The sequence below is a fragment of the Myotis davidii genome, unplaced genomic scaffold, assembly GCF_000327345.1.
Source record: "Myotis davidii unplaced genomic scaffold, ASM32734v1 scaffold102, whole genome shotgun sequence".
Taxonomy (NCBI): Eukaryota; Metazoa; Chordata; class Mammalia; order Chiroptera; family Vespertilionidae; genus Myotis; species Myotis davidii.
In genome coordinates, this window is record NW_006293778.1 from 1,288,595 (window position 1) to 1,305,711 (window position 17,117).

At 41.5% G+C, this 17,117-nt stretch overlaps 1 pseudogene; it reads left to right on the forward strand.

The window, feature by feature from the left end:
* The first annotated feature begins 12,249 nt into the window (after positions 1-12,249).
* LOC102775551 lies at positions 12,250-14,234 on the forward strand (annotated as a pseudogene).
* Positions 14,235-17,117: the final 2,883 nt, after the last annotated feature.

Genomic DNA, 17,117 nt, shown 5'->3' on the forward strand with positions numbered 1-17,117 from the left:
AGCCTGCGGACTGAGGGGTCCCAGGTTCGATTCCGGTCAAGGGCATGTACCTGGGTTGCGGGCACATCCCCAGTAGAAGATGTGCAAGAGGCAGCTAATCGATGTTTCTCTCTCATCGATGTTTCTAACTCTCTATCTCTCTCCTTTCCTCTCTGTAAAAAATCAATAAAATATATTTTTAAAAAATGATGAACAAAAATAGAAACAGAGGCAAAGAAGCATGGAATAGACTATCAAACTACAGTGGGAAGGCTGGGGAGGGTTGGGAAGGGGAGGTAAGAGATCAACCAAAGGACTTGTATGCATGCATATAAGCATAATGGATGGATGCAAGACACTGGTGGGGGAGGGGCAGGTGAGGGCATGTGCAGGGGGAGGGCGGTAGGGGAGACTGGGAAAGGTCAATGGGGGAAAAAAGGAGACATATGTACTACTACTTATAATACTTTAAACAATAAAATAAAATAATAATTTCTGTAGAAAAAGAAAGAAACATTTCTTAATCATTGCAAAATACCCTTGTATTTTTAAGATCAAAATTTCCAGTTTACATGCTTTATTTCCCTATTTCACATACGCATTTTTATTTTCAGGGAAGTCTATTTCCATTCATCTACCATATGCACTTTTTTTCAGATGATAAAATAAAAAGTTTTTCATCACCAGAAAGGATTTATTTGGGAAAAAGAAAAGGTTGTAACCCAATCCATGCAGACGTGGCAAGCCATGCACACACTGCCCAGCGTGGCAAGATGGGAAGTAGCTCTAGAGCATGGGTTTGTGGGAGGAGGTAGGGCTTTTGACACTCATCACAAGAATCCTACAGGGAGGCCTCTAAGCTTACAGTAAAGCTCTGTGGTTGTAACCTCTCTCCCCTTACCTTCCCTTTCCCTATGGATAAATATTCTTTTAAATCATGCCCTTTGATTTCTGAGGAAATCAACTTTCTGATTTAATTTCTTAAATGATCAATATTAGCAAATAAGAAACCATCAAAGGGAAATGGTGGCCACATGGTAACACCCTCTTGTGTTAACCACATTCATGAGACCTGCTGTGGCTCTGCTCACCCAACTTACACCGAAGCATTAACGTGGATCCTGTTTTAGCATTTATGTGTGTGTGTATGTGTACATTTTGTGTCATTTTCACTTTGTCCACACAGATTCAAAGAAATAATTATATGTGTGTTTTTTTCCAATTTGAACACTGCTTTAACTATTTTTGAACCTCATTTTTCATTTGAGTGCCATGTTCCCTTTGATAAGAGATCATTCCCCTGTTTTCATATCTCACTGCCAAAGGGACTTGCTGGTTATCTCTGATTGCAGGCAATTCGAACTTTAAGTAAGCCTGTCTTTATCAACTACTGTTTTAACAGCTGATTAATTAGTGCAGTGGAGATCCAGGGGAGGCCTTTATCTGAAGAGCAGTTCAACCATTAGCAAAGGAAACTTCCTTGTGCACCAGCAGCTCAGATAACAAGGTAAGATAATAGTTCACAATCCTTCTCTGGCTAATGCAAACAGAAGCACTCCCTCTTATCCCAACACAGGGGCCAGAGAGAAATGCTCAGCCAAATTCTCAAAATACCGTGAACATCACTGGCAAAAACTGGCAATTTCTGTGAGTACTTTTTAGAAGAATACCTTGGAATATAACAGAACAGTTGACACTCAGAAGCTCAAATAGTATTGGACAGCTATTGGCTATTCACAGGAGGACACATAGCCCCAGCAGGATCCAGCAGTGAGCCTAGCGGGATTTGTCTAGTCACTGGAGAGTTAGTCTGTGAGCCTGGAACCAGCCCTCTTATTAGCTATTTACTCTTAGACAAGCTTGTAACTCAGTTGCCTTCTCTGTAAAATAGAGATCATAACAGAACTTGGTATTATTGTGAGAATTTAGTAACTCAGTGCTTCCAATGCTCTTAGGATTTGTCTGACATATGAAAAATGCTCAACAGATGTTCATATCATTATGAAGTTAGGAAAGATGCAAGTATATTTTGGCTCTTTAAATTCTAATAGAATTAACCAGAGAAAATGAAATATAACCAGACAGAGTCTAGGGCTGTGATTGGGCATAGATTTTTAAAACTATCACACCAACCCACTACCACTATTATGACTTCTACTAGCAATTATCAAACCACTGTAGTAAGAGCTAACATTATTCTTATTTATTTTTGTTAAATTTATTGGGATGACATTGGTTAATAGGATCACATAGTTTTCAGGTGTGGGTTTCTATGTTATAAGATCTGTATATTGCACTATGTGCTCACTACCCAAAGTCAAATCATCTTCCATCACCATATATTAGAACCCCTTCAGCCCTCACCTTCCCACCCCTTTCTCTCTGGCAACCATCACACTGCTGTTAGTGTTCACGAGTTTTAGTTTTATATCCCACATATGAGTGAAATCATAGGGTTCTTAGTTTTTTTTCTACCTGACTTATTTCCCTTAGCATAATACTCTCAAGGTCCATCCATGTTGTGAGTTAACGTTATTCTAAAAGTTATATTCTTTTCTATAACTATAAAGCACTTTACAGAGATTAATATATTTAACCTTCACAATCCTAGGAGGCAGGTACTGTTTTTATTCCCATTTTACAACTGATGGAATTGAAACTCAGAGAACTGAAATGACCTGCCCAAGGTCACACAACTTATGATGCTGAAAGATTCTTGACTCCAAGTAGTCTGGCTGCAGACTACCTGTAATCACTATTGCAATCCTATTACTGGTACTGCTCTGTCCCTGTGTGTGGATGCTCATAGAGGTGAAGCCACTTACACAAGACCCAAGCCTAGTAAGGAACTGTGCCAAAACTCAAAGCTAGATCCCCGCCCCCCGCCCCCCTCAACTTTTTATTTGCACTATGATGCCTCTTCAGTGTGGAAGTATGGGAAGAGGGGATGTTCCGGGTTAATAAGAGCAGAGACGTGGCTGGGAACCCAGGATTATGGTTTTGACTCACTTTCTACTCCTTGGGGTGCCCTCAAAGGCTCTGGCCTTTGTTCTGAACCTATCCCTCCCATCACTTTATAAGAAGCAGGGACCTAGACTCATTCATGTTTGCGCTTCCAAGCCTAACAGAATTGGCACATAGTAGGTGTAACACCTAGTAGGAAGCCAATCCAGGGGAATGAGATCTTGTTGAAATTACTCAGTACAGAACAATCATGAGAGTTGATTGAGATAAATTATTACTTCTAAGAGATAGAAAGTGATTTAACACTTTTAACACATCAGTGTAACAGAGACGATTTCAAGGCTGACACAGGGAAAGGCACAGGGCAGCTTTTTGAGAGGAGAGGAGTAAGCCAAGCAAATGGAGGTGCATCACATTTCGGAGGAGGCAGCATGCCATTTATGCTTGAGGTTGTCTTTTTCCGTTATACAATATCAAATGTCGATACAAATAAGTTTAGCGGTGCTTTTCTGAATATAAAAACTATAATCAATTTTTAGTTTAAACACCAAGTCATTTTTTGGAGCGCATAGATCTCAAGTATAAATCTCGGCTTCTTAATTCTTCTAGACCTGCTTAGGAAATCATAAACCACTTTTCCTGCTGCATTTCCTGAAAGATCAACCTCTGGTCATCTGGTGGCTGATGCATCAAAGGAACTAATTGACCCCCCCTTAGGACATATCCCCAAACTTCAATTGCCCCGCGGAGAAGGAAATGTCACATCAATTATGGAGGCAAGTTGGCAGGGGGACTGGAATCAGGACTGGGCTAGAGGACTTGAAAACGTGTTCAGCTCTTACATAAACATTTATAGAGTACCTAATGCGGACAAGGCCCTGGGGGATGCAGAGATGAGTCTCACGTGCCCTTTCCCTCCAGGAGTATCCAGTTACAGCATGAATAACAAGAAGGCAGCGGGTGTTAAGTGCCATAACGGATGAGCAGGTGAAGTGCTCGGGGAGCCCGGGGCTCCAAGAAGGTGATCAGTCCAGGTTCTGTTGCACTGTCATCAGCACTTCCTGTCTGTGGCTTTTCCTAAAGTAGAAACAGAAAAATGTCACGCCAGATGAAAATGTTTTCTGTGCAGCACCAAGAATAAGTAATGTATTGGTGAAAGTGTATGTGTGTGTAAAATATGTTTATATTACCATTCTTTATAAATACCAAAAATGAGGAACTTGGCATAGAGGATTTATTGATGGGCCATTATGCAGTTATTAAAAAATTATGTAGATTAATATTTAACAAGGGAAAATATCATGATATATTACAAGGATTTCATGCTTGAAAACAATTATGTGTGTGTGTTAATATATTATAGAAGTTTGAAAGCACACATATCAAAAGGTCAAATTAGTTATGGTGATCACTGAGTCAGAGAATTATGAGTGAGTTTTGTTCACTGTGATTTTCTGTTTTCTAAGTTTTTTGAACTAGTATGTATGATTTTAGTGTTAGTGTTAAAAAATACATACATTATGATAAGAATTCACTATAGCCATCCTCTCCCCAAAATTGCATTCTCAGAGTCCACACACTTTGGTCAGTCAATACTAGCCTCCCACTAGATTCATTTCATTTGTTCTTTAGACAACATCTTCCTTTGGACTGTCCTGGTCTCTTGGCTATGGCAGCGTCTGAAACCGGACTGGAAAAGCCATTTGGTCAGTTCTGCCTCCACATAACTTGAGTTTTTGCCAGTGAATGTTTCTTATTTCTTCATCATGGGAATTTTTTTCTCTTAATTCTGTTTAAATATTTGTATGTTGGTACCATAGTTGCTTATCTTATTTTCCCAGAGACCTGTCTTGGGGATATCCAGGGTGTGGATGGTGATGGTCATGGTACCTGACTACAGCCTCTCCCCGAGGCTGCTCCTGCAGTGTTGAGCTCCCAGGCCCCTCCCCTTGGTGTCAGTCCCCAGTGGCTTGGGTCCCTAGAAGGGAGAAGCATGAAAACTTGCTTCACTTCTATGGCCCTTCCCCCTGCCTCACCCATATCACTGTCCTTTACCCTGCCTCACCACCATTGTTATGATTTTTCTAGATAAGCTCACCTGTAGAGAGTCCAGAGGTGTCCTCAGAACTGACCAGAGGTGGGAGTTTCTTGGTTATTTGATCCTTTTTATGGTTTGCAGGACCAGCTTTATGGATCTATGATGTATGTAGCACAGAACTCCACGCTCAGAAGTTCCATATACTTAGCTTACTGCTCTGCTCTTGCTATCTTGAAATTCTTAATAAATTTTGAATAAGAAACCTTACATTTTCATTTTGCATTTGGCCCTGTAAATTATGTAGCTGGTCCTGTGGTTTGGTCTCTAGGTGCAGCCTTGTTTGGAGAGCAGAGTAAAAGGAGCATGATATCTGAAGTCAGGCCAGTCCCGTATTTGACTCTCAGCTCTGTCACCTAGCTATGCGATCAAGTTTTGGTTTCCCCATCTGTAAAATAAATATACATTAAAAATGAACATGTATGAGGCTTCTAATATATAATAGAAATAAATAATACTATTTTCAAATTATTATTATTGAACAATTAAGCCTTAAGATACTCATCCCTGCAAAAGTAACCTTGTTCTTTCAGATTACCATTCACTTGATTAAGGTCACATAAATTAGTTTTCCTAATGCCCAAGCTGAATAGTGTTCAGGACATCATCAAGTACAATCTCATGCCAACCCTGAACTAAAGGACCAAGACTGAGCTGTCACCTCAGCATGTCTCCCTGACATCCTCCCTGTGAAGGCCTGAGTAGACTTTCTCTTCCCAGTTGTTCTGGAGTATCAGCCTAGGGATTACCCGAAACTTCCACGTTTCCTTCCTTTCCTCCCCTAGGGGAAAGAGGGAGTCCTTCTCCAAATAGAACTTCTATTGAATGACTCTGATCATTTGAAATTTCCGAAATTAGCATTTGGGTTCAATACCTGCCCTGTCCTAGCTCCACACGTGCTTTTTGGTCATACTCGGTGTCATATCTGCTTTTGCTCCATTGCCCATTATCTAAGCTCCAGTAGTAAGAGTACTTCCTTGCACAGTAGTTACTATTTTAATACAATTTTATCCTTTTCAGAACATTCATTCCTTTTTTATGCCATTTGATTCTTGAAAATTTTAAGAAGGGATTAGAATGAACTCCTTTTTTTTCCAAATAAGAGAATGAACACTAGCAAGATAAAGTGACTTATTCAAGAATATCCAGCAAGCTGGCGATAAGTCAGGTATAGGGAAAATGTCTCATTCATTCATTCACTCATTGAATTGCTACAGGGCTTGGTGCTGAGCCTACAACATCATTGAGAGGTCAGAAAGTGCACCTACCCACAGGTAGCTTATAGTCTTTTGGGGGAGAGTGATATTAAGCAATTAATCACAATAATAAAGGTGAACTTTCGATTGTGGTAAGTACTGGGAAGAAGAGGTACTTAAGGCCAGGTTCTGACTGGTCAGGAAATCTCTCAATCAAGCTGCTTCTTTGAAAAACGCAAGATGCAACTCTGTTTAAAAGCTTTTATTGATTTGCCTATTTATGTGATACTTTCATAAACAAAGTATTTCTCTGAAAGCAAAACAACTAAGTTCCATTGGGTAGCTATCAAGAACTTAGAATCTTCTTTCCTATCAGTCATTCTCATCACTACCGTTTCCCCAGGGAGTATGCTCTGGTAGAGTGATGAGTCATGGGAAAAAAAATTCCTTTCCCCACCATGCAAGACACTGGAAACTGACTAGGAAACGTGAAGGATGAGGTCCCTGGTCCCAGGAGCTTATTGAAGTTGGACACTAAACAAACACACGCATGGACATATAATTGCAAAATATGTTAAGTTCTATGAAGAAAAGAGACCGTTACACGGGCAAAGAATAAAAGGGACATCAAGTAAGGCCTCTCTGAAGAGAAAATGACAATTGAGCTGAGATGTGAAGAATAAGATGGAGTTCAGACAGGTAAATCAGAAGAGGATGCGTTTTCCAGGCAGAGGGAACAGCATGTGTGAAGAGATCTGAGAAAGAGAGGAGCAAAGAGACAGAGAAAGACAGATAGATGTAAAGTGCACCTGAAATAGCAGTTATTGGTAGTATTTCCCAAAAGCCTAAACCAAATGCCAATAAATAGCAAATTCAAGGACAAAGGTACACCTTGCATACTTCAAAAGTTTCTGTGGGTGTGTGCAATTTAATAGATGGCATCTTTACAATGGTCTATGGTACTGAAATACTCAGAAAGTTTCCCTTTTGTTTGGGTTTGCTCCCATTTATGCATAAAGTAGTTCAAATGTTTAAGACTGCTTTTCCCACCTTTGGCCTATACCTCCCACCCATGTCTATGCCAATTTTGTGCTTGTATTTGCAGTACTAGCCTTTGAAACAGAACTTCAGCTTTCTGTCACCACCTAGAAGGGGGACAGCTCCCCAGTGCTCTCCCAATTGTCTGAAAGCTCCTATTCTGTCTGTACCAAGTTATGGCTTCTTTCTCTTGGCCAAGAGCATGTCACTTTAGTGTGGCCCTGAAAGCAGTTTTATAATCTGAAGAATAAACAGATTGGTTGTCAAATTCTCTTTGTCTGTCCCATCATGACCTACTAACATTTACACTGCTTTGTGGAAACATGGCAAAAGGTTGGGTTGCCTACATGAACTATTTCCATTACGCTGGCTTTCAGGGGAGGGGAGGGCACCCTCACCTCAAGGCCAGAACCACCCAAAGACAAGGGGACTAATGCTCAGTAGTCATTCAAACTTTGAACCATTTTAGAAAATTACCTTGAAAAATAGATATGCGGATGAGAATTTTTTTTTTTTATGAAAACCTCCCTCACTAAAGCCATTGTTTGGGAACTCATTTTTCTATTATTGCATTTAGAGAGATGTTGAATATGCATTTCTAAAAATCCATAATTTTTAAATTACAAAAGCTATGGACATAGAGAAATAAGTGTTTTTTAGCAGCAAAGAAAGGGTTTAGATTAGAACATTCTACAATGGCATTGAGAGGTCATGTAATGCATTGCTCCATCTCGGCTTCATTCTCTCCTCTTGGTAAGCATCTCCAGCCACAGGGTCCTTCCAGGGCAGCCCATTCCATCTTTGGACATCTGGGATCACTTGGAAATCCTTCCTAACATGGAACCAGGATTCATCTTTATTTCCTATCCACTGGCTACACTTCTCTGCATTGGGCACCACAGACACTCTACTGAAATATTGTCAAGGGAAGAACAGTGAACTCAATTTCTCTAGGCATCTGGTTTGAATTAGCTACTTCACAAATCTTTTTTTTTCCTAACTGGCACCAAATTTCTTTATAATTAAAAAAACACCTCACATTTTCACCTTATAAACAAAAAAATTCCAAAGATCATCATGTAGAAAATGCTCCAATTGTTTCTTATTCTGGGGAGGCAGGTTTCCTTTTAAGGGCTTTAAATAGAAAATCAATATTTTTCTGAACATAGTGATTTGATGTTGTTGTTGTTGTTGTTTTTCTTTTCACGATTGCATGTTGAAATTTTAGGAAAATGTTGTGACTTAATGGGATGACCAGTGAGAACCAATGATCTCTGCTACCCGGTGACTGAATTCCACCACAGCTTTGCTCTTGCTAAAGCCTGGTAGTGCAGTCCATCCCCAAAGAGCCGGTGATTGCTGGTCCAAATAATTGCTGGGCTTAGCTGCCAGATTCATTCAGAAATTGCTGGTATTGTCCTCTGTAAAATGATATGTTCCTATGATCTCTCTCTCTTTTCAGCAAACCAGAATCCTGGATATAATTTGATCTTCATGATGGAGAGAGAAGCTGAATCAGATAATAGAAGTCCTGAAGAGTTTAAGTAACAGAGGATCAACCTCATGTTCCCCATCCGCTCTGCTCCCCAGCTGAGGGAGTTGTTCGAGGCTCAAGTTAATTTGATAGGAATTGGGGAAATAATATTTTGAGTCTACAACTTGAGGCTAAGGGCTTTCCCTCGCTAAACCTCCCAACCCCCGAAATCTACCCAAATCTTAGATTTACATCTTACAATGGGAGGTGCCAAGACTGCTTCTTTGTACAAGTAATGCACCTCTCTTGAAGCCCACAGGTAGCAATTTACCACATCCTTTGCATTTGACGGAGGGCTAGGAATTAGAGGAGGTGTTTTGCTCTCCTGTCACTTGTCTCCTCACAGTATAATTATCTGAGTTCCTAGGTGCTGCACTGATACGAGAAGAAATCCAGAGAAGAAATACAATATGTCTTCATTGTCTTTCATCATTAGCCCTTGATTAAATATTTCTTACCCTTGGCTAAGGTAGCATGGGTGGAATAAGCCATGGGCTGCAAGCCAGAAGAGGTGAATCTTAATCTCTTTTCCACAAGCATTAGCTGGGTGTCTTTAGTCAAATCACTTGCTGTCTTTGAGGCTTGGTATTTTCTTCTATAAAACCAGAGAATAGCCCTAACCGGTTTGGCTCAGTGGATAGAGCGTCGGCCTGAGGACTCCAGGGTCCCAGGTTCGATTCTGGTCAAGGGCATGTACCTTGGTTGCGGGCACATCCCCAGTAGGAGGTGTGCGGGAGGCAGCTGGTCGGTGTTTCTCTCTCATCGATGTTTCTAACTCTCTATCCCTCTCCCTTCCTCTCTGTAAAAAATCAATAAAATATATTTTAAATAAATAAATAAATAAATACCAAGTAACGGTGGTTAAAATCAGTTAATCAGTTAATCTGATGACAATCTATTGAGGTTTCTTTCATAAGGTAATTTATAATTTTGCCTGCCCTTTTTTAGTTGGAAGTGCCTCTGAGGGAAATTTTGAAGCAACCTATGCATTTCACAGTCGTTTTTATTAAATTCTAATATAGTTACTAGCTTTATGCACCTATGCATTATATCTAGCTATGACTAAAAGTAGTGAGACTAGTTTCTAAAAGCCACACCCAAAAAAGTCTCATAGTGTGTTATACATCATGTCCTCCTCTCCACAGAAAAGTCATATTTTGCCCTGGCTAGTGTTGCTCAGTTGGCTGGACATCGTCCCATGCACTGAAATGTTGCTGGTTTGATTCACATTCAGGGCACATGCCTGGGTTGCAGTCTCAATCCCTAGTAGGATGCATGCAGGAGGCAGCAGATTCAATTTTCACTCTCACACCGATATTTCTCTCCCTCCCTCCCTCCCTCTCCTTTCCTCTCTCTCTAAAAACCAGTTCAAGAAAAGTCATATTTTAAGGATGTATAGAATGTATAGAATGTAATAAATCATTTACTTCTTATATCCTCTTTTTGTCATCTACAAAGATAGCAAGTAACAAACAAACAAAACAACAGTAAAGAGCCTTCTTCAATTAAATCCAGGTCTTAAGTAATAATATTCCATATTTAAATGGTGCTTTAAAATTCTTTAAAGTATTTTCACATAAATTATTTTATTAGCTTTTGCCATTACCCTCATAAAGTACAGAGGAGGGTAATGCTATCCTCACTTTATAAGTGAAGAAATGAAAGCTGGGCAGTAAAACTTGGTCCTTGGGACCTTGGCGTTGAAGGCAGAATGCCATCAAGTGGGATTTCCTTTTGAACAGATGTTAGCATTAGGAAACATTGCATTAGCCTTGCTTTTCCTGAAATGAAAAGTCATCAAATAAATGATAAAGGCAAGCTCCTTGGGTCTCAGATGGCTTGTGTCTCCTTCATGGTGTCATGATCCATGGTTTTGAAGGGGATTTTTATAATCCTGACTGTGACTAACAATGACAGCCTGTGGTATACACATAAGGAAATGGCATCCAAAGCTCTGAATGAGCTCAAAATTCCATGAAGCCAGCTTGGTGGATTTCCTAGGTCACTGACAGTGACTAAAAACACAATGCCCCTCCTAAGAGAAGATTCTGCTGAATAAAATATGGCTTTGATGCACTCAAACACCTAAAAACTTTTTTAAGAATGGATAGATTTTTGTCCACTTGAATTTTAGATTGACATAATGCGTGACATTATGCCATATTCGTGTGGGTTGGTTTGGGATTTTTTTCTTATCTCCTAAGATACCTGGACTTGAGCGGCAAGTAGGTCAGAGTGGCAGTCACATTTTAAGAGCTTCTCAGTGTAATCCTATACAGCCTGAAGAGACATCTCATATAATTCGAGTGACCCCTGCACACTTCCCGCAGGCCACCTTACAGTTCCTAGCTTGAGGCCTTTGCCAAATCCATCCCAGCTGTGAAATGACTCTTCTCCATGAAGCCTTGGAACAAAGAAGCTCGCTCTCTGCTTCCTAGTAAGCCTTGCTGAGCTACCTAGAATTGTGGTTTAGCTCCACAGCCTTAGACCTTTTGCAAACAATATCATTTCTTTCAAATGAAGATAATAGCAAGCAAGGCTACTATCACTATTATTTTCTCTGTCATTTTTTTTCTCTCCACGAATGTTTCAAGGTTTTGGAGGCAGAAAAAAAATCCAGATTTGCAGGTCAATAGTAACAACTTTGGACAAAACTTCTTTAATAAAGCCTCATACCATTGATTTCACCTATTTGAAAGCAATAACTTGCAGAGACAAGTAACAACTTGCAAAACTTGTTGACTTTGGCATCTGATTTCTTAAGGAAAATACCAAGTAGGTTTGGATGTTAACACCCTCTGTTTCACGGTGCCTTAGTAAAGCAAAATATTTCAGAAAAGTTAGGTCCTAGGAGAATGCAGTCTTAAAGATTTATTTAGTGAAAGGAGATATAATTCATAGGGCAGAGCTAGAAGTACATGAATGAGTTTGGCGTTTACATGAAATCACTGTTTCAGAACCCCCTTAGTATCTTTGGCTGGGAAAATTCAGGTTGATCCAACTTCTTGGAATGCATCAAAATTATAGAAAGTTGTAGTAGGAATATGAATCACTGTCGCTGAAGATTCAGAGGGTCCTTAGGTGTCTTGTTGTCCAATCTCCTCCATGAGATAGGAATCTTCTCTATAAAAGTCTCTGCTTGGACATCTCCAGTGATGGGATGCTCACACTTCACAAGGCAGCTCAGCTCATCTTGAATAGTTCTTATTTTCTGAAACTTCTTCCTTGAATTATATAATTTTCATCCCTTTTAATTCCCATCCAGTTCGAGTCTTTGAAATATGGTGAATAAAATAATTCCCTCTTCCACTAGACATCACATTTAGGGGCAAATGTAATAACCTTGAGTATTTGCTTCTCTGAGATAAATATCCCTCTAAAATAAAAAAGTTTCTCCTAAGATAGGCTACCAGACTTTTGATTTAAAAAAATAAACATTTGGGGGTTTGAGGAGTCCAGTGACTGGTGTTGAACAACCAAAAGTCCAAAATGAAACTGTATTGCCTGTGCGGGCACCCAACCTTACCATTCAATGTGCTTAAATTCAAATCAACCACCATTATGTTGGACTGTGGACTGGACATGACTCCCACCCTCAATTTTCTTCCTTTGCCACTTGTTCAAAGTCCCAGGCTATCTAATCATCACGGCTGGTCCCCAAAGGATGGAAATGTTTTCTTGGACAAAGAGCTGAAGGAGTGCTCAGGCCACATATTTGTGGGTTCTGTGCCTGGGACGGAGCTAATAGATCTGTCTAAGGTAGATGTAACCCTTATCTCTAACTACCACTGCATGATGGCGCTGCTCTACACACCAGGATCACAGCACGGTGTACACCACAGAGCTCACCATTCAGATCAGCAGACTTCTCATGGAAGAGTTGGTGAACTTCATTGAAAGAGTGCCCAAGGCGCAATCTGCCTCCGTGTGGAAGAGGCTGCTGCCCTCTCCTCTCAAGGATGCAGTGGAAGTACCAACCTGGAGAAGATGCAGGAGGTGAGCTCTGCCCTGGGTAAAAGCCAGCTGGTGAAATATCCTCAGAAAATTGAGCTGTTTGGTGCAGTCCAGGTGACACCACTCAGCTCTGGCTCTTCCCTTGGAAGCTCCAACTGGATTATTCAGTACCATTATGAGTAGGTATTTTACGTCTTGGGATCCTCTTTGCTTACCACACATCCACAGCCCATGGACCAGGCATCTCTCAAAAACAGTAAAGTTCTCGTCCTGACAGGCCTCACCCAGATTCCCACCGCCAACCCGGAGGGCATGGTGGGAGAGTTCTTCAGCAACCTGGTGCTGACTGTCCTGAACAGAGGAAACGTGTTGGTCCCCTGCTACTCATTGTGGGTGATCTACGACCTCCTGGAGTGCATTTACCAGTACATCGACTCAACCGGCCTCTCCAGCATCCCCTTCCACTTCAGCTCCCTCGAGTTTTCCCAGATTGTTGCTGAGTGGCTTTGTCACAACAAGCAGACGAAGGTGTATCTCCCAGAACCACCTTTTCCTCATGCAGAGCTCATTGAGACCAACAAGCTGAAGCACTACCCCAGCATCCACGGTGACTTCAGCAACGATTTCAGACAGCCGTGCGGGGTGTTCACAGGGCACCCTTCCCTCCGGTTTGGGGACATGGTCCATTTCATGGAGCTCTGGGGGAAGTCTAGTCTCAACACTGTCATATTCATAGAACCCGACTTCTCATACCCGGAGGCACTGGCTCCCTACCAGCCCTTGGCCATGAAATGCATGTACTGCCCCATTGACACCCGGCTGAATTTCATCCAAGTGTCAAAGCTGCTCAAAGAAGTGCAGCCCCTGCACGTGGTCTGCCCTGAGCAGTACACGCAGCCGCCGCATGCGCAGGCCCACAGGACGGACCTGATGATCAATTGCCAGCCTCCACCCACGTCCTACTGGCCGCCCTGCCCGACAAGCATAGCTTGGAGAAGATCGAAATCATGCCGGAGCAAGCAGATTCGCTGGTGCCCATGGAGATTAAGCCTGGCATTTCCTTGGCAACCGTTTCGGCCGTGCTGCACACTACAGAAAACAAGCAGGTCCTTCAGCCCCTGCCCAGGCCGGCCCCGCCCGCGAGTGGTAGGAAGAGAAAGCGGGTGAGCGATGCCATCCCGACTGCAAGGTTCTGAAGAGCTTGCTGAGTGGCTCCATCCCAGTGGAGCAGTTTGTGCAGACCCTGGAGAAGCACGGCTTCAGCGACATCAAAGTGGAAGACACAACCCAGGGCCACATCGTCTTGCTCCAAGCAGCCCTGGATTGTGTCTGGATTGACATCATTTGTGACAATGACAAGATACTTAGGGTAGGACTGGCCTCAAATTCCTCCAGAAGTTCTGAATGGAACACGTGAGCCATGTCTGCCTCCCTGAGATCCCACCGCCCTTCCCACTCTGCCTGCCCAGCACAAGCCAAGTGGGGGAGGGCACACAAGGCCAGCCAGGCCTTGGTGGTGGTGTCTGACCTAAAGGAAAAGGCTCTGTCTGAGGGCCATGTCAGGAGAGAGGGCCGCACCTGCTGGTCTGGACTTATAGCGCTGTCTCAGGCAAGAGATTTTGCTTCATTTAAGTTTTAGACTCATTGTCTTCCCAAGCCTGGCTCTCTAGGGTAGCCAGGATGGTAAGACAGTGAGCTGAGTGGCATAAGAGTGACAGAAGCAATTTCTAAGAGGTTAGTGGTGGGGAGGGGAGGGGGAAAGATGACTGACTTGTCTCTAGTGGCCAGTGTTTGTTTTTCATCGTGTCACAGGCCTTGGGTGGGGAATCAGTGACTTTGTTTTACTTGCTTGTCAACTGTGTTGCATCTGATAAAACAGACGATTCCCCCCCAAAATTAGTAAAATGGACCCATTTGTCTGTATTTTATATTGTGAGCCCATTTTGTTAATAAAACTTTTTTTTATAGGAGTCTCTAGCTATGCACTGTTGAACCTACTATTTACACTGATATAGTATCTGAAAAAATGTGAAAATATTCAGACTAGCATAAACTTAGAAAATACTAAAGCATGTTCAACCATATAACCTGGCTATTAATATATATATATAACTAGCTGTTTTGGCTCATTGGATAGAGTGTAGGCCTGCGGACAGAAGGGTTGTAGGCTCAATCCCCAGTAGGGAGTGTGCAGGAGGCAGCCAATCAATGATTCTCTTTCCTTCTCTGAAATCAATAAAAATAAAAGAATTTAGGAGAGCCACATTTAAAATATAAAATTCAAAATAAAAATAAACATTTGGGCAATTGGAAAGACATTCAATGTTTTTAGTCACGATTTAATATGTTAAGAATATAATGTCCCCCTGTAGTAATCTGTAAATTCTATGTGATCCCAATCAATAAGTACATAAATTCTTAACATACATCTCTCTCCCCCACCCCCCGCCACCTCCCAGAATAATCAAAACTCATTGTGGCTTACTAAGTATCAGGCACTATTCTAGCTATGGTGTTATGGTGTATACATCTATAGAACAGGCAAAATTGCTTACTCATGGGGTTTACATTCTAGAGGAGAAAGAAAGAAAATACTTATTTCAGAAAGCTTTTAAATGAGGTGAAGAAAATATAATAGAGCAGTTGGGTGGAGAATAACTGGTGTTTTAGGTCTATGATGGGTGTGTTTAGTGAGGGCAGGTGAGGAAACCTCTTGCAGAGATGATATTTGAGCTAAAGCCTTAAGGATGAGCAAGATTCAGCCCTACAATCCACAGAGGGCTCAATCTTCTGCAGACAGACCAGCAAATGCAAAGGCTCCAAGCTAGCTCATTGTGTTCAAAGGACTGCAAGGAGGCTGCACTTGCTGGAGTGGAGTGGGTGAAGGGGAGGATGATGAGTGGAGTAGTCAGTTAACCAAGGGTTGGTGCCTGCATGCTGCATGGTAGGCAGCTGGATTTCATCAGAGAATTTTAACCTGAGCAGTGATACAGTATGATTTAAGAAGCTCACTCTGTCTAGTGGGTACAGAATCAACTGCAGGGCAGAGATAAGGCAAGAGTGGAAACAGATCAACTGGGAGCCCAGGTCTGATAGAGGAAGAATGAAGCTTAAATTACAATAGTAGCAGAGAATATTGTGAGGCAGAGATAGGGCTTTGTGAGGTGTTTTGGAAGTAGCATTGATAAATCTTGCTGTTGGATTATGAGGAGAAGGGAGGAGCCAAGGACAATGCCAAAGTGTATGACCTTAGCAAGGGGGAGAGGATAGCGCTGCCAGTTGCAACTCCGGTTAAAACTAGAGGAGCAGCAGATGGAAATTAGGACTAGGAAGCATGAGTTCTGTCTTGGCCATATTAAATGTACTGAGCCTTTCAGGCATCCAGGCAAGGATTGTGTGTAGACCATCGGAGAGAGAACTCTAGAGCTTGGAGGAGAGATTGAGATGAGAGAAATAGAGTTTTGAAAAGTGTGGGATTGGAAAAGATCAAGTAAATGGAGGAAAGGAGGAAAGAAGAGAGCATGGGAGAGGAGGTGAGGAGAGAGGAGAAGTGAAAGGAAGAGGAGAGGAGAGATGTGAGGTGCTCTAATTCTTGGAGATTAGATTTCAGAGATTGGACAGCAGAGGAGACTTAGGAGTGACCAATGATGTTGGAGGAAAGTAGGAGAACATGGCTAAGAAGAGTAATGCTTGTATCAAATATATTGAGAGTCAAATAGAATAAGAACAGAGAACTGACCATGGATCTCCCAATGAAAGGCATCAGTGGCGTTGATAAAAGCTGCTTCAGGGGCGTGGTGGAGGGAAAGCCTAACTCAGTGTTTGAGGAGAGGATGGGATGTGAGAGCAAATATAGATGCATAGTTAGTAAGCTTTATTTTGGACGCCATGCTGCTAATAATGAAAACTAGGCTTCTATCTACCTGTCTCTCTATCTACCTATCTATGGAAACCGTGATATACTGTTAACTTATTAAATGTAAAGTCAACAAAAATCTCCAATTTTTTGGATGCCCTCTAGCATGTTATTTTGGTACAGGATTGTTTTTTGGTTATTTGTTTGTTTGTTTTTAACTCAAGTAAAATTTCACATTTATCCCTGATAAATGAAATTAATTTATTTCTTCCCAATAATATACCCTGTGAATGTTTTTTTAATCTGTGACACAGAGACTTACTTCATTGCCATGTTCGTGAATGTTTTGGATGAGGTTTTTTATCCCACTATGAAATCACTTCTTGAAATCCTACAATGTTCCGGGAATGTTTGTCAAATAATTCAGATTATAAGTCTTTCCACTAGTGCAAATGAAGCCAGATATGTTTCTATATCTGCTGAAAAACTAAGACATTTGCA